Source organism: Chroicocephalus ridibundus, chromosome 4 (genome assembly GCF_963924245.1).
Source record: "Chroicocephalus ridibundus chromosome 4, bChrRid1.1, whole genome shotgun sequence".
Lineage (NCBI taxonomy): Eukaryota > Metazoa > Chordata > Aves > Charadriiformes > Laridae > Chroicocephalus > Chroicocephalus ridibundus.
The window spans coordinates 86,139,185-86,157,267 of record NC_086287.1 but is presented as its reverse complement, the minus strand read 5'-3'; the positions used below and the strand labels follow the sequence as shown (position 1 = coordinate 86,157,267).

Here is an 18,083-nt window from a genome sequence, read left to right as displayed (position 1 = left end):
ATTCAACGGTCTCATTAATAAATAATTAAAAATATTTAATTTCTTCATAGAGGGGTGCAGAGTCTGTGAAATTCTTATTGTATCACCGTCACAAATCAACAGGAAGAAAGTCTTTCCCAGGGAGTTACCAGTCACTGGAATGTGAAGAAGAAATGAGCATTCTCCTTATAAAGGGCCAATTTCTGAATTAGTGACCTCATTTGCTAAAGAGGTTCCTTTGTCACAGATATCTTGGTAGGTAAATACTGTGTTACACAGCCGCACTGTTCTTTGTAGCAATGGTACAAAGAAGATCCCCTAGCATATACTGGTTCTCGCCTCACCAAATGAATATTTAAAAGAGTAGACAATAAAGAGGGACTTCTATAGAAGGTAAAGGCATTTGTATCATGATGTCAGACTGCTATATGTGCTCCCGAAGGACTGCACAGGAAGCACTTTTATTCTAAAAGTTAATGGTATTTATGGGGACCTGCAGCCTGATCTATTTTACCTTTCTTAGGGATGTGCTTATGCATATATCACCCAAGAGTCTAATGCTTTTTGGACTAGCCCGTATTAGAGACAGATACCATTTTGGTACCTTGTGAATAGTAATGCATTTGAAAGCCAGCAAGAAAAATAAATTAAAAAAAAAAAAAAAAGAAAATATATAAATCAAAGTATTTCCCTTTTTTATTCTGGACAGAGTATCCTTCATTTCATGCACTCATAATTTCTGCATATCCATTTCATGCCTGGGGGCTACGGCGCAAGTAAAAGATTTTCAGTTCGGGGCTTTCAATATCTGCTTATCTGGAGGAACATTTTAAAACGGCCAAACGGTCGCCCTCCCCCTCCCCGCGCAAGAGCTGCAGGAAAAAAAAAAAATATATATATAAAAAAAATACCGTTTGCCACAGTTTTTCCTCTCTCGCGCCCCTTCTTCGGGGAGCCCTTCGGGCAGCCGCCGGCCGCCTCGGCGCGGGGGCTGCGGCAGAGCCCCGCTCCTCGACCGGCGCTCCCGGCCCCGCTCGCCCGGCAGCGGCTCCGCTCGCCCAGCAGCGGCTCCGCTCGCCCGGCAGCCCCGCTCCTGACACCTGGCTGCCCCCAGCCCCGCCGCTGCTGTCAAGTTTCTGGCGCACACACACGCATCCTCCCGCTCCAAGCTCCGGGAGACCACCATTCCGCCCCCCCCCCGGCCCCGGCCCCCCGCTCCTTCCCTCTCCCCTCCGCCGAGCCGCCTCCTCGCCCGGCGGCAGCGCGCCCCGCTCGTCCCCCCGGGCAACTCCGGCCCCGCGGCTGCGGCCGCCGCTCACCTGCGGGTCCAGCGGGGCTGGCTGCTTCCCTTGGCCACCTCCGGAGGAGGGAGAGGAGGCAAGTCCCATTCACAAGTAGACGCTGAGCAGACACGGCAGCATCTTCAGCCTATTACACTCCACTGGCGGCGGCTGCTGAATGAGGCTCCGAGCTAGTGGCAGGAATTAGAAAGAGGGAGGGAGGGGAAAGGGGAGAGGAAAGGGGAGAGGGAGGGAGAGGGAGCAAGGGGGAGTGAAGCAAGATTAGAGGAAGGGAAAAGCTGGAGGCTGTTGCTTCTTCTGTGTTTTCTCCTCCCTTCCCCCAGCCCAGGGGGCGAGCAGACCCCGCGGGGCGCCGTGTCCTGCCTGCCCTCTGACGCCTGCGGGGGCTGGAAGGGCAAAGCGAGGGGGCGAGGAGCCCAGGGCACTCTCTCCCCCTGCCCGGCCAGCCCGGGGGACGGGGAGGGTAACGCTGTCCCCATCGCACGGGTGGGCTCTGCACCCTCCCACCCGCACAGGCACCCAACACGCACCTCTGCGAGTGGGACCGGGACAGCTACGCTCCGCGGGGAGGGATGCCCTGTCCCTTCCCTGTCGCCACCCCTCTGCAGGCAGCCCAGGACCACCCCACGGCGGCGGCGGCGCGGGTGGGCTGAAGCCCACGCCAGAGCCCCCGGCACGGCCAGCCCTGGCCACCGCCGCTGGAGGTCTCCTGCTCGGGGGGCTACCCCTACCCCACAGCACAGAGAAACCGCCTGCGCCGGACACACAGCAGGAGCATTTTATACCGAATCCAGTCATGTTTCCTGTCATGAGCAGACATTTGTCCAGGAAAAAAAATAATGGAAAAGTTCCCCAAGCAGCCATGGATGTGGAAAATCTTGGTCTGCTGCAGCTCACAGGCAGAGGCTGAGGACAGGCCCCTCTGCCCAGGCACATGGAGGTGGCGGTGTGACCCTTTCCTTCTCAAACACACCTGAACCAGGGGCTGCTGCTCTCTCTCTCTCTGTTTTCATTACCTAAAGAGAAAACCACAAGTGGGGCTGAGCCCTATGAGCCCAGGGAGAAGCTCCCCGAGTTGATGCACCCACCTGAACCCACCAGAGGCAGGACGCAGTGCCCTCCTGCCTTGCCCACGCCGGCACACCTCAGCCTGCGAGTCCCCTCTCACCCCTCAGCTTTCCTCATGGTGGTCATGACCCGTGTGCTCAGGGGTGGCTGGCAGCACGGTTGGTGCCATCCGGGTAGCTGCGGAGCAGAGCAAGGAAGGATGCAACGCGCAGCCCCTCAAGAATAAGGATTGCATTCGCTGCTGGAAATGACTAGGTGCCTCTTTGTGAAGATAATCTGCCCATCCTCAGGCAACCCAGCCGCCCGTCCATCCCCCGCGCCACAAGGCAGCACTCACGCTGCTCTGTGACCACGCCACCCGGTCCCAAAGAACAAGGCTTTTATATTCTGTGGTTAATTAGCTCTGCCAATAACTCCAGGCAAAGAAAGAAAGGAAAAAAAAAATTGGCACAAAAGCTGCCACTGTACAAACAAAGAATTTGGAAGGAGGAAAGCTGATAAACAATGCATCCTAAGGAGGCTGGGGGACACTGAACTTCGCACAGTGGTGGAGCAGCAAGTCCTGCCTGATGTCAGCCCCAGGGAAAGAGCAGGAGCCTACTGACTGCAGAGCCTTGGACAATTAAGGCTAAAATTTGCTGCAGAGAGATGTTGAGAGTTGACAATGGGGTTCACAAACATGCTACATGTACCATGAGGTGGAAGGGCGCAGAGGTGGTGGCAGGGCGAGGGCCCGGCCGGCTGAGTGTGGAGAGGAGCAGCCCCCAGGGTGGGAAACTCAGAGCTTGGGACAAGCAGGAGAAACCAGTGAACAAACCCAAAACGCCCTGGGCTGAGCTGAAAGCACGAGGTAACAAGACAGCTAATTAATTGGTATTGAAGTACCAAGGGCTTTGTTTTGATAGGAACAGGGCTGTGGTGCTAGGAAAGCTAGTTCTAGGAGTGGTTTTCGATAGAAAATTCAAGGAGTAATAAATTGCCATTGAGAAATAAAACATGTAAAGGATCACTCAAGAATATTTTTGGGGAGATGCAGTGGAGGAAGGAGGGTGATGCACATTAATTTGGAACAGTTTTGCCAAGAAATTGGTTTTGGACAGAAAATATGAGAGGAAGGGAAATATGTCTCAAAACAGTTCCATACAGTCCCAGTCCAAACCTATTGCCTTTAAGGGACACCATCAGTCTTCTGTGATGACAGTATGGGAATTACCATTTGTTTTCTTTATGGATACATGGTAGTGAGCACTACTTAGTGCAGCTCTGCCAAAATTGCCACTAAGCTGAAGCCCAGAGCTGGGCAGTTGGATGAGGGTTTTTTTCCTTTTTTCCCTTCTCTTGCTGGCTTTAGCAGCACGGTGGAGGGGATGACTTTTGTAATTCCCTTTTTTAAACCGCTGAGATCAGATTTTTTTGAATATAAAGGAAATGTGAAAGCAATTTCAATCTAATTAAGCACATACAATAGGTACCCATAATATTCTCTAGTCAAAGAGCATATTGATCTATAATGAAAGGTTTCATTAATTCCATTCAAGGAGGCACGTTAACAAATGGATGAAGTAACATCTCATCTGGTGAGTGGCTTGCTTCCTCCTTTCTGCATTGAAATCTCGGTGTAAACTAATCAGATTCTGCTATTATTTTTCTCTCATTTGTTCATCTTCCTATAGGATCTATAGATAGACAATCCTTACCTGCAAACAAAATTAAAGCAAAGCTCCTGCTGAAATCCATGTGTTTGCACCTCTGTCTAAGTCCCAAGTCTGACTACATTAATAACCACTGTGGAATTACTTTCACCTTCCTTAAGCCATTTTAAAATTGGGTACCTAACAGGCTATCTATAGTAAAAGTTCATTTAATGTCCATAAAAAGAAGTTCCTCTAACTGGGCCAGGCCACTAGCTGGAGATGCCAAACGGTTCTTAACAACTTGCTCAGACTAGAAACCTACCTACAACCATCTACAAGTCAGATGACATGAGTCCTACTTTTTATGTTAGATACAGAAAACGAGAGGTGGTCAACCAAAATCACTATGTGATGCTGATAAATGATGACACTTGATATATTCCCTTTAGTCATTACAGTTTACGTTATGGCAGTTCCAAACTACCTTGCCATCATTTCAGAAGAACTATTGCACCGAGCTGTTGCACAAGAAATGACATTGGGTCACACAGAAGTGTGCAGGGAGGAAGGGGAGCCTGGAACATCTGCAGAACTACTCCACTGATTTCCTACCATACGCAAAGTCAAGGAGGAGAGGAAGCAGCACTGCAAATTTCCACCTTTGCAGGCTATTTCTAGTGGTTGGTGACTCTTCACCTATGAAGCCTTAGGCTAGATGGTAACTCGTAACTTTACAAACGGCATGTTGAAGCCAATGCAAATTCAATGTGGTCCCTATCAGATTAACTAGTGGGAAAGTGAGAAATCTTTCTAAATACATTTGCCACACCTATTTTCACAAAATGTCAGATGCAAACCAAAAAAGCTGCCCTGGAAGTCATGGCAGAGCAGCGGGGGAGTACAGTGAGGGCTGGAGTTAGCATTTACAGCTGCTTGAAACCTGGGGTCAGAATGAAATCAGTGTCAGACATAAATAAAGGAAGTTTATACATATTTTAAACAGTATTTGTTTTTGCATATCCATATATTTAGGTTAAGAACATCTGTGATAACAAATCTGTGAAACCTAAAAAAAGGTTTCTTTATCTACTGTGGGCTTGCAGAATCCGAAGTTTGTTAAAATTCTGCTCATTGCTTGGCAAGTTAACCCATTTATCATTTGAAAATAAGCTGGCTGATTTGTTTTCTAAGCATCTGAAGGTGTACCTGCACTTCTGCTAATCGAGTCATTGTTCGAGGAAACATTGCAGCGGAGTTCATGAAATAAGCATAAGCAAGTATATTAGAAGTTTAAGCCGGACATTTCTATTAGGGCACATGAAAAAGCTTGAACTGTGAACTTTGGAAACCGGACTCCAAAAAGCTTTTGACATAATCAAAAGGAATTTATCTATGTCCCATTTACTCAATAGCTTGAGCACATCTACGCAGTGAGTATGAAAGAGGAAACTTCTTCCCATCTTTTGACCCTGTTTTCTCCAGGCCCTTTCCCCACATGGCTTCCAACAGACTCTCCTCCTTCTCAGCCACCTTTAACAGACCTGCAATTTCCTTCACTTTTCTTCTCACCTGGAAAGTATTAGAGATTTAAGAGGCACATGAACAGCATATTGCTATCCACAGGAGCTGGGATTTTAGGAAGAAGCAAGAGAGACAGTGAAAGAGAAGAAGAGGTTTATTATAAAGGATGTTCCACATAGTCTGAACAAAGTTTTTGTCCAAAATGCCCTTCAATTTCAGTGTCATTTTGCTAATGAAACAAAGCAAAATTTGATTCCTATGTGAAAATGTGAAGGGCAAAAGATTGGAGGAGAGAAGAAAATTGCTCTTAATGACTCCAAACCAAGGAAAACTAATTGAAGCCACAATACCAGCACAGTGAGAAGACAAGTGTTTACGAAGAGTATAACTTAAGAGAACTGTGTGTCTTGTAGCAAGGAAACAAGGTTTTACACAATGAAGAATGGACAGCTCAAAGCAGCTGGCATCTAAAGCTGTTTTTTTCCCCAATAACAAATGTCTTCCTTGCAGAAATGTAAGAATATCACAACATGTGTTTACTTGAGAAAGGTTTAAAAAAAAAAGGCAAAAAGACCGAGGTTAAAAAATTTCTACACAAAGCAACTGATACAGAAACTATCTCCGCAAAGTTAGCAAGGCAAAAAACTTCCTCTGTACCAGTGGGTTATCCTTGAAGCATTAATCACCCGGAGAGAAAAGGAAATTTTGAAGTGGGATGAGGATTACAGTATAAACCAAACCAAACCAAACTAAACTACGTAAATACGACAATCTTATAAACAATGCTGTGCAGGGGTCTGTTTTTTAAATACCAGATGTGCACATGGACCTTCTTCTAAGTGCACGAGCTACGCTGATAAATCACCAGCTTGAATGGCCTATTCCAAGTGGTGCCCAGTCTGGTGCTTGCAAATACAGGGCTGACGTGCCTGGTACACCAAGGAGGAGCCCGTATTTTGGGCTTGGTTATCTCCCTTCCCTGTTCACTACAAAGGTCTCATTCCTATAGCAGAGTGAAGCAAAGCGCTTCTCATCAGGCTGTTGGTAGAGTCTGGCCTTGATAGCACTTCACATTTTAACTCGCTTTCATGATGAAGATGAAAATCCTTATCTTCAGTCAAACCCAAGTGGCCAGACTCAGGCCACAGAATAAGCACCTTCCTACCCATAAAAGACAACAGAATTGAGTCCAGTTTCATTTAGGCTGAAGTCTATTTCTCTCCAGTTTTCAGAGACCTTTTTTAAGCTAGGTCTGTTTTTATTAAGATTTTGATGAGGGGAGCTACGTTGCTTTATGAAATCTAAGGAAGTGGTTTGGCATGTACTGAGTATGGACAATTAGACACTTCTGTCACTGAGCTTTGGGACCATCTTACCCTGATACAGTCCTCCGAATCTTCTGGGACTACTTTATTCAGTTTTAAAAACTGCTGTGGTAAATAAGGCTGCAGCAGCATTCTGGCCACCATCCCACTTCCTCAGCTCTTCTGGGACGTACTGAAGATCGGGTAGGACTGGACCAGTCAGCTTTTATGTTCTGAAGGGTTCTCTCAAGCCTGGGAAATCACCAGAGGCACTGAGATAGCCTTTTTGTTGCCTTGGGTTACAGATTTGACCCAATCAAGGATCAAGCCCCGGCTGGGTGGTTTTTACAACACTGAAGTAGATTATCAGAGAATAGTATTCAGAAGGACATTAACTGAAAAATGCTGTATGCAAAGGGTCTGCCGACCAATGTAAATTCGCAACTGTAAACTCTATTTGTAGTGCCAACCTAGTGTCCAAAAATTACAGTGCAAAAGAATTCCGGGGGGAAAAAAGGCCTAAATGGTGAGTCAGACAGACCTCATAAACTTTTTAATGTATCAATGTCTTTTGCTAATGGGTTTGTAGAAATACAGATCAGAAAATTAAATTTCTCATTTAGACAAGGTATTATTTAGTTAGAAACTTGAGACTCATTTATTTCTGACACTGAGCATTAAAGAAATGCATTTTAATATATATGTGTATGCACACACACCTGCATGTATGGCACTGTCCACACTGGCTGTCCAGCAGGATGAGGTCTCCAAATGTATGCCTCTAATGTATTCAACTTATAGCTTATATAGTTTATATTATTAGAAAAAAAGTTTGAAAAAAATCACTGCATCTTTCTAGACAGCATGCACGGCTTGTACGCGCATCATTTGATAGTAACATATAGCATAGCTAAATAGCTGGTAATAATTAGTTCTCTTAATTCCATTTCTGAGTGTTGCTTATTTTGTGCAGGATGTGCTGTACCATTAATGATTATGCTTCTTCCAAAACATAAGAAAAAAATACATTGTTTTCAAAAGTTTGCATTTTTTTCCATTTGCCCGTGTTTTGTTTAAAGAATACACATTTGATTTGTTAGAATGTACTTCTGCTCTGCTACAAATACTCTTTACGTGTATGTTGGGTATATCTAACATCAGTTTGCAAATAGCCCAAACTGTGCCCAAGAAGATTTAAAGGAGAACGATGTGTCTGTAATCTCAGCTGCGAACCCTTCTGTACTGATGAACACCAGGCAGTCATGCTTATCTAGCACAAAGATCTTTCTTCATCTAATGCCCGCAGCTTGAGATAGTCAATCTTGCCCAGCATGCGCCTCAAGTATTTCAGATTGTTATTTGTGATTTTTGTGTATGTCCCCGTGCTATTCCAGGGTACTATGAGTCGGTAGCTACTTATCTAGCCATACAAAGCCATAATCAAAGGCATTTTTGCATCAGTGTATGAATAACCATGTTGCACAGACCCAGGACATCAATCACGATTGCAAGAGTTTGGTAAACAATTATAAACTGAGCTGTTGTATATAGACTAGCAAAACAATGACAAAGTTATAAACCTGTAGCCATAAATTCTACTTCAAGCCGTACGTAATACTGAACCAAGTGATACGCTATCGCTGCATTAACATCTATCTGCTACTGAAAAAATCACTAAGTGACTTTTCTCTAATGAGCTGGAGTAAAAAAGTTATAAAAAGAAATATAGGTTTGCTTGACTATTTAAAGTCCACACGATTATAATTCTTTAATATTGCTTTATCAGAAGATAAAAATATAACAGACTTTAGAGTTTGTCAGATGAGTCATAACTAAAAACATTAGATGATTCACACAATAATCAATCACAAAACACAAAAACAATCTCAGTTATTAAACTTGTTGAAAAATGAAATGGCACTGCTTTACTATAAATCTGCCACTTGGTTTAAAATTTCATTGATCACTAAGTAAAGGATTTGTTTTTAAATCCTATGCATAATAAGGTATCATTTCGTTTGAGTCCAGATAATGATTTAAAGAATCCGGTGATATTTTTTTCTGTATTTCCCAACAACATAAACTCAATATTGCATAGCATTTTTAGTTCCACATACAAGTAGGTCAAGGGCTATAAATCGCACTCAGAGAGGTGATGAGACACATGCTTGAAAATGATAGGCTTTATTTCAGGAAGCTCAGTTATATATTTATCTTTAATTCATGTCCAGATAGATAATCTAACAAGCTTCTAGGAAAAAAATGGTGTCCTTTGGGCATCTATTATAAACCAGTACTAATATTAAGGTTCTATGTCCGAAGGAACACGAGATGGGAGATTTCAATGGGGCACGTCCAATGACTACAGAAGTTGGGGAAGGCTTTGCATTGACTTCTGTGAGCGTTAGACTCCTGTAGCTCAGCAGCATCCTCATATGGGAAAGGGCTGAACGAGCTCCTTCTATCCTTTGAACAACCAGTAAGCGCTCATGAGAAGACACACGTTGGCTGGTCAGTCTCCAACTGCCCAGCTCAACTCATCCCACAGATCCACTGCGTATCCATACAGTCAAACAGACACTGCAAATATACTACCTGTGCTACAGGAATCACGTCACAGCAACAGCAGTGTAAACTAATGTAAACAATTCTTATGTGACTTACGTTTTGGATGCCAGTTTAATTTTTGATACTTCCCTATTTAAAACAACAAAAAAAATTCAATTTCCGTCCCCACTGATTTTACGACACCAGTGAGAAATGCATCTTTTTATAACGCATTTCTGTTGCTTGGTCATTTGATGCTTTTGGTTATTTGTTCTGTATATTTGGTGATGTTTTTTAGATTTTGAAAAAAACAACCCCACACAAATCTTCTGTTGATTCAATAGCTGAGATGTGTTACTGTTTGCCTTCCATTTTTCAAAATCAGAACGTAGATTAACACAGATGCTTAATGCATCAAACAATGTCAGGTTTTTTCCCCGAGTGAAATATTGTGGGTGCTAACAAATCGTGGAAAACATGCTCAAACTACGCTGCCACACTGTCAACTACAACTAGAAGAAAAACATATTCCGTCTGAAAATCCAATACACCATTGCCATTAATTTAATCAAAGGAAGAAAAATTGCATATTTAAAAAAGAAACTAATCTGAATTTCCACATGGACTAGGCCTCTTCAGCCTATGTTCAGGCTACACAACACAAAGAAATGCTTCGCATCAGCATTTCATGCAATTTAACACATCTGAATGGCTCTTCCCAAGGAGTATTGGAGAAAATTACATATGTTCTGGATCTACAGAGCCCTTAATCCATGGAAAATGCTTTCATTTCTATAAGATCTACTCAGTGAAAGCCTCATCTTTCTCCATTTTCCACTGCTGCAGTCTAGGAATGTGCAAGTAGCCCTCACTAAACTGTTTAGCATCTAGATGAACTCATTTCCATGGAAAGCAGTACCTGCTACCCTCTCCCGTGTAGTAACCTCCAAGAGGATCTCTATAGTTGCTTTCTGCATTTAGGGATGTATTTATTACTCCGCCTCTCCCAGCTTTTCTAAGCATCTCCTCGGAAAGGGGCTGCCTTCTGCGGCATTTGGGAAAGAAGTGTCTATTCTCTTCCACTGCTGCCTACTCTGTATTCCCCACCAGGCACCGAGACCTGTCCTGAATGGACCAAGACACTGGTCTAAAATTTCAAGAGCATACCCATAAGAGGTTAAAACAAGCCAGTTAATAGATTCCCTGGATTTTAAAACTCAATTATTTCAATGGATTCTCATCTAGCCTTCTACAAATAAAGTCATGGACCTGCCTCTTACAACTTGATTTTTATGGTGCCACACATAAAGAACATTAGAACATGGGACTATACTATACTATAGGCCTAGCTGTTTTCTTATTCAGTTTGGTAATGAGGTTGGCATTGTTTTGAAGTTTTAATCAGATTGCACTGCTTGTGCTAGATCCCAGTACTTGAAAGTTTTGATTCAAGAATACCAGAAACAGAGAATTTAAGAACAGTATTGACAAATAACACACTTACATCCCCAAGAGCTACACATGCTCACACGTTTTAAAAAGACTGGATCCGTGGACCTTTTAGCCTTTTAATTGTAATACTAAAATTCATAGTGGTGATGGCCGCAAATGTCCAACAAAACCAAGATTAAAAAATATGCCCAAATGTTTGAAGTTCCTGATCATGCAGAGAAAAAGGAGATGTTTTTTCTTTTACTGCAGTCATTCAGGCAATTAAATTAATACTGCTCTGTACCGTTTCACTATGCGTTCTGTTGAAAAGTTAACAGACAAAGACTCTATAGGAGAACTGCAAAATAAAGAGGCAAACAGTCGAGGTATAGAAGTTAGAGAACATAATTGATTAATTATTAATGTCACTAGTCTTCAGATCAAGCTCAAACAAAGCAAGCAAACCTTTTGGCTAGCAAAGATGAAGAAGGAAGAGTACATGATTCAGAAACTTTTACACTTTCTATTTCAATGAGCTAAAACATAAGGATGCTATGCCAGATTCTGTTCTCATGCCATAAATCCAAAATAACACCATTGGCTTACTTAGATTTTACACTGACTCCAGGAGAGTCACTTTGAATTTACATCACTGTTAAGATCAGGATCAAACTGCTGAGAGGATATTAAAAGGAGATTAAACATGATCTTAAACAGCGATATCCCAGGAGATCCAAGGATTTTCAATTTGCAAGATTTTACAACTGTCTGAGAGTTGGATAAATTTCAAATGCAGTTGCTGATAAGAGCATTTGCAGCTGCCAAAAGAACCTGTTTTAAGGACCTGGAAGTTGGCAGAGAAACTGAACATCGTGGAAGAGCGTAACAAGCAAGGCTGCCAGCGAGTGGAAGGGAACTCCGAGGGCATTTAGGGGAGCATACGTACATCACTAGATTCATTTGACTTCACCTATTGGATAGGTTTATGACATTCTTCTAGCTACTCATTCAGTAAAACTTGGAGTATTGATTTAAAGCACAGATATTTGTATTCTGATATCAAGGTCCACGTTCGGCTACCTAATTCCTGCTCATGATAGACTCATACTGAAATCAACTCAGAAGACATTTCAATACCTTGGTCTGAGTTATATTGCTTTTTCCTGGGCACAAGACTAATATTCAGCACTTCCATGTCTGAATATTGATTCCAGTGATGATGCCTCATCCTTCTTTCCTTCATTCATTAAACTGCATTCCTACAGAATTTAATGGAAAAATTTATTTTTGTGTGGAGGCCTGTGCTCTTAGGTCTTTGTAGCTGTTATTTGCAGGGTACTCTAAGAGCATCAGCGAGATGAGTGCAGCAATCTCATCTGTAATTCTTGAGGTAGATGACAATTTTCATTTCATTCAAATTAATTTCTCATCTGGCATAAGAAGACACAATATCTATCCTCCGATACTCTGAAAGTCATAGGCTTAGTTGATAAATTTTGCTGAATAAATAGGAATCCCAAAGAACTAATTAACAAAGAGCGACTTCTGGTTTGGTGCAGATCTACAGGTAAGAGATTTTGAGAAGAGATTAATACCACATTCCCAAATCATTTGTGCAATTTGGAGTATTGTGTGTCCTTTCAAGCAAATTTATGGACGCATGTACAAAATGACTAGCCATGAAGTTGAGCAGATATATGTATGCTTTCTGAGTACAACTGTAGTGGTTCTGTACACCGAAGTATTGAATAAAACCCACACAAAGTAGACACACACATTTTTTTGCACCTTTAACCCTGAAAAATCAAGCACTGTAAATCACCCTCGTCGGGGATGTGCTGTGGTAACTGAAGTATGCAGATTTTAAAGATACCAAGAGAATAATTCTAAATAATCTAAACTACACATAGATATTATACATGAAACATGATATAACATGCTAATTTGAAGAAGTCTCCAAATTCTACTGCTCTTAAATTTGTCTGAGGAAAAACTTTAAAGGAAGCATCTTCTCTAATGCGGAAGTGATTTTTTATTATTTGGATGATACAATGCAACAATGCTCTAGTTCACATTTCATACAATGATTCAGATTTTCTGAAATAAAATGGAACTGAAATGCACATACAGAGTAAAATAGTTTACTTTTACCGCTCAGAGCAATTACAGCCTGAAATCAGACATAGAGGCTGCAGAGCCCGATATAAAAAAATCATAAGGTTGGAAGGGACCTCTGGAGATCATCTAGTCCAACCCCCCTGCCAGAGCAGGGTCACCTAGTGCAGGTTGGACATGAACGCGTCCAGGCGGGTTTGGAATGTCTCCAGAGACGGAGACTCCACCCCCTCTCTGGGCAGCCTGTGCCAGTGCTCTGCCACCCTCAGGGTAAAGAAGTTCCTCCTCATGTTTAGGTGGAACCTCCCATGCTCAAGTTTGTGCCCATTACCTCTTGTCCTGTCTCCGGGCACCACTGCGACAAGAGAAAAGACCAGAGAAAGTATTCAAATTTCAATATAACTTCATTTTCCAGAAATTAAGTTGTCACTAGGTAATATAATACTGGTATTTTTTTTATTCATTACAATCAAAAAAACGTCAAAATCTACGCCATGTTCTGAAGCATGTCCTACATGACATTCCTGAGTAGTCCATGAAATAAAAATTATTTTGGCAGTACAGTATTTCTAGACTGTGCTATTTCTAGACTGTGATATAACTTCTAGAAGTTATATCCACGGCCACCCTGCATTTCACCTCTCTGTCCTAAATCAAATAGCCCTTGTAGCACTCAATCTCTCACCTTCCAAAGCATTTGGCACTTCAGCTTCTACAAATCTCCAATTAAAATCCCAATTAACAAAAACAATATTTATTTTCAGCACAAAATATTCAGTGCCTTGTTTAATGTGGGCCTTAATTTGCATGTCTTTTTATCAACTACAGTTTAGAATGTTCATTTCCATAATAAATTTACTTGAAGTTTTATTTGTTATTTGTCAAAATATTAAATTGAAGTTTTAGCAACAAACTACTGGTAAATTGACATTAAATCCAGCGTGCAGGGAAAGGGAAACATTTTAGAAGGGCAAAACATTGTCTCTCCAAAATGTGTGAAAATGTGACTTATAAATGTAAACCGAAATGAAACGTAGCTAAAATTAGATTTTCAAATCTAAATGGTTAAAACCTACCTGCAATGCCTCCTTTGAACAGAATACAGCATTTAGTGCAACTATAAAACTATTTTGACTTACATTTAAATGAGAAAAACTAAAGGTTTAAATTGTTTCATTCAGCTAACAAAATGGAAAAAATTAGTTCTCTACTCAGTTTAAATAAGTTTTATGAGATCACCTACGAGTGTTTGTATCTATTAATAAGATAATGATGTGCACAGAAATATTCCACTGAACTTTCAAATTACGAAGTTCACTGGTTTGATAATAAAGTACTTCTGTGACTTTGTTCCCCAGGAGATTATGGATGGGTTCTCATGATAATGTATCCAGTATAAATATTTTTTATAATTTACATATTCCCAGAAAAAAAACCCAACCTATTTTTATCAATCTTCATACATATTAGATATGTAAAAGGCAATGAAATGTGAAAAGGCAGCAGTTAAAATGTGTGAAAACAAACACTTATAATGATATAATCAAGTCTGAGCACAAATTTCAACTTATTCATGGTGCAGGTTACATGGTATCTGATGGCTGATGAAGATGGTTAAGTGAAGTTCTATTAAAAGCAGCGCCACGTTCAAGATAACGAGGTTATCACACCATTATGCATTTTCTGGATGGAATTAACAGGTAAGCCTCATTGACTATCAAAATATTGTATTGCAATCAAAGTCCTCGAAAGCACATATTTGAAAACCTATCCAAATGGCAAAGAGGGAAGATTGGCTAATCCATTGTAATAAACTGTTATATAACTAGAAAATCATGGAAATGCACAAACCCAAGAGGAAAATATGTGTATTAAATGTTGCTTATAATTACATAACATCGTTCCTCCAAAGAAAACAAAGGCATTGTATTGTTTTGTAATCTTTATAAGGCGCACTCAGGGAAAAAAATAAAAATATTTGATCCATATGTCAAAAATAGAAGTTTTGCCCCAATTACAGAAATAGTTATGCAAAACACAGGAAAGGCATTAAATATCCTGGTGACCTGTTGTTTTCTGCTACCAATTCAAACCAGGGGAAAAAACAGAAGAGTTTCTGATGATGGCTAAGAACCAGGCAGAAACTTCAACTCAGTGCATAGAAGAATTTCTGAAGATCGTCGTGGTTTGGGCTGGACCAGCCACTGAAACAAACAACAGATGAAGACCTTATGTTCAAAATAAAGAGTGTTTCCAATGTATTTTTTTGAAATACTTGGAAATACTAGCAGTGGCAAGCGGACAGAAAACAAGAACAGCAAATCTCATCAGATTCCTAACCATACCAGTCTACAGAAAGATGATCCACCACCAAGAAAAGCGAGGAATAACTAAGTTAAAATGAAACGTCTAAAGAATCTACGGACTTGCCAATGTATTAAAAACTTATGTACTGCTTTCTCAACAAACAAAATACCATAACTCCATTAAACAGAAATGCTAAAAATCTGTCTCCGTAACAAAGCAATTATAGTGAGACTTGTCATTCATCTCCTTCACAAGGGTGTTGTGAGGCATGATTCATTACGTTTGTGAAGCGCTTTGAAATCCTGAGATGAAAGATGCCGAAGAAATGCAAAGTATTATCATCATAATACAAAGTAGTATTATCATTGTCATCAAACAAAGTGCCGCAGGAAAGGGCACTTCTACACATGAATTAATTTGTGATTTTAACAGCTCACTTATTCCAACGTAAAGCTTCTGTTACTAAATCTGGATGCAGGGAAACTATCAGGACTATCTTCTTGCATTCCCAGCCCCAAGATGTCATTGCTATACAGAGAATTGCATCTGAATTACAGCTAGCAGAGTGCAGGCACGTTTAGTCTCCGGCTGTCAATTCAGCATCTACCTCGGTGAGCGGCACCCGCAGCTCAGGAGCAACCTCTCCTCCAGGACACCACGCGCATGAACTGTCTCCTTCAGCTCACGCAAGGGCTGTTCTGAAGAGCATTGCGCACAGAGTGTGCCAAAGTAAAAATAGAGAGACGTAAAACAAAAAAGTGAAAATAGCATTTGTGAAAAAATAACCTCTTTCCTCTGTATTTTGACATCCCCACAATTCCTCAAAGTAGTTTCACCTTACAAATACACGGAATTCCTCCAAAATTTCTTCAGTATTAGCTGAAAACTGATCATTTTTTGCCGTTCCAGGCAGCAATGCAGATTCACTTTGAGATTTATATTGTTAAAATAACAGGTCTGTGCTACCCCTGTTGAAGGAGAGATTCTGGTTCCACATCTCAACACCAACTCATCCACGGTGGTACCGCAGCAGCAGGATTGCCACCAGCAGCATCTGTGTACGCAGGCAAATTTGTGGGAGCATCACAGATGCTCCCCATGAGCAACAGAGCTCTAACGACCCCCTTTGCCAGGCTGAATTGTGGCTTTTGTTTCCTACTGACTAAGTACTAATGATTCTTTACAAGGTACAGCTATACCATGCTGGTAATCTGTCCTTTTTACTCACTTATCTAAAAGTAAGCAAATGACATCAAAGTTAAAAGGTTACATGTTTCATTGATCCTCAACCATGATCTGACAGGTATGACTTTCTTTCCATAGGTGCTGGTTTTGGCAACATTCCTCCGCTGAATAGCACTGAAATTAAATTCCTGCTTTGGTTCATTAGAATATTCAGCAAGTTAATACATTTATAAATCATAATTAACGACTCCTTTCTGTTTTGTTTCTCTCCTGAATTGTTTTGCATTTGTTTGTTGCTGTCCTGAGGCAGAGAGAAAGTATGTATATTAAAGATTTTGGACCTCTCCTGGATAAAAGTAACTTTTACTGATTGTAGCTGAAGTAATTTGCTCCTGGCTGGGGAGGATCAAGCTCTCATTGGCTTTCCCCAGTTAAACCTAAACCAGTTTACGGCTCCAGCAGTGCTGTCCAGTCCTCATGTATTGGGCCTGTCACAACTTACCCCTATGGCTCTTAAGTTCTCGTATTAATTCACAAACTACTCTGAAGTCAATGGAGTTGTTCCAGTTTTCACGTACAGAATATTCTGCCCATTATTTCTGACATCATACAATTATAGAAAAGCTCTACCAGACTCCTTGTTTTTATCAAGAAACAGTTTATTTAAATCAAGTGTATTGTATTGTACAACACTTTAGAAAAGGCTTAAAAAGCCAAGGGAGTATAAAGAGTAGATTACTGTATTACTTACAATATGGGGGTGGAATAGCTTCATTTTTATGTAAATTCCTCTAAGGAATGATGGGTTCATTTTGCCTTGATAATGTTCAAGGTAACAGTAATTCTTTGTGGAAACATCCTATCAGATATACAGAAAAGGTTTCCATTAGAGTACACTGGAAACTAACATGCCTGTTCCTTTTAATAGAATAATAGATAGATTAGTTTGGGAGCAGTTTCTTTTACTTTTGCTTTTTCTGACAGCTTGGAAAATAATTATCAGCATTCTCAGCTCTTAGCACGGAGTGGTTTGGGGTAATTAGAGGACACATATGCCACGTACAAAGGGTGAAGAGCAGATGACACTGCTATTCACTCTGACCCTGACCAGCCGTCAGAGCAAATTGGACGTACATGCTTGTCATTCTGAGGAACGATTAGCATAGTGCTAATCCGGTCTGCTAAACGATGACCAGAGTGCTAATCCTGCAGACTGAGGAAGTCCAGGGTTTTGTTCCTGGGGTAGTTTGGTACCACATCACACCAGAGACATACATCTGTCTCCCCCAACCTGGCCTTGGCCTGTTTGCTTGCTGAAGTGCCTTGTTACAGAACAGTATCTGCCTAATGCTTTCTAAAACGTGATTTCCAAAAGACAATACAAAAATTTGAAAACTTGTAAAATCAATCTACACTCTCCCTTCCTCATACCAGGACAAACAAGGGAACAGGTAAAACCTCCCTGCTCTGCAGCCAGAAAAACACTATTCCCCATCTATAAGACCAGGGCAGAACACACAGGATGCATCCAACGGCTCGGAAGGCAGAGGAGACCAAAACACCGAAATCTCGGGAAGATCTGGACTGAGGTGCCAACTCCAAACTGTGTGTAGTTCCCATCTTCTTGGCAGTGCCTCAGAACCAGCAGTTCTTGGCTTACAGACTACCAGGTTTTAACGGCAAGACCATAC

General features: G+C 41.4%; 1 protein-coding gene across 2 annotated transcripts in view; it reads right to left on the bottom strand.

Annotated features, from left to right (window-relative positions):
* CDH11 (cadherin 11) overlaps positions 1-1,899 on the bottom strand; it is an 85,396-nt gene extending 83,497 nt beyond the window's left edge. The window contains exons 1-2 of one of the 2 annotated variants that reach the window (XM_063334644.1): positions 1,811-1,899; positions 1,299-1,450 (exon numbers count right to left, since the gene is read on the bottom strand). The gene's annotated coding sequence lies outside the window, so the exon portion shown is untranslated. Of the gene's footprint in view, positions 1-1,298; positions 1,564-1,810 lie in introns of those variants that run through there. The other variant, XM_063334643.1, reaches the window with a different exon arrangement.
* Between the last annotated feature and the right edge of the window lie 16,184 nt (positions 1,900-18,083).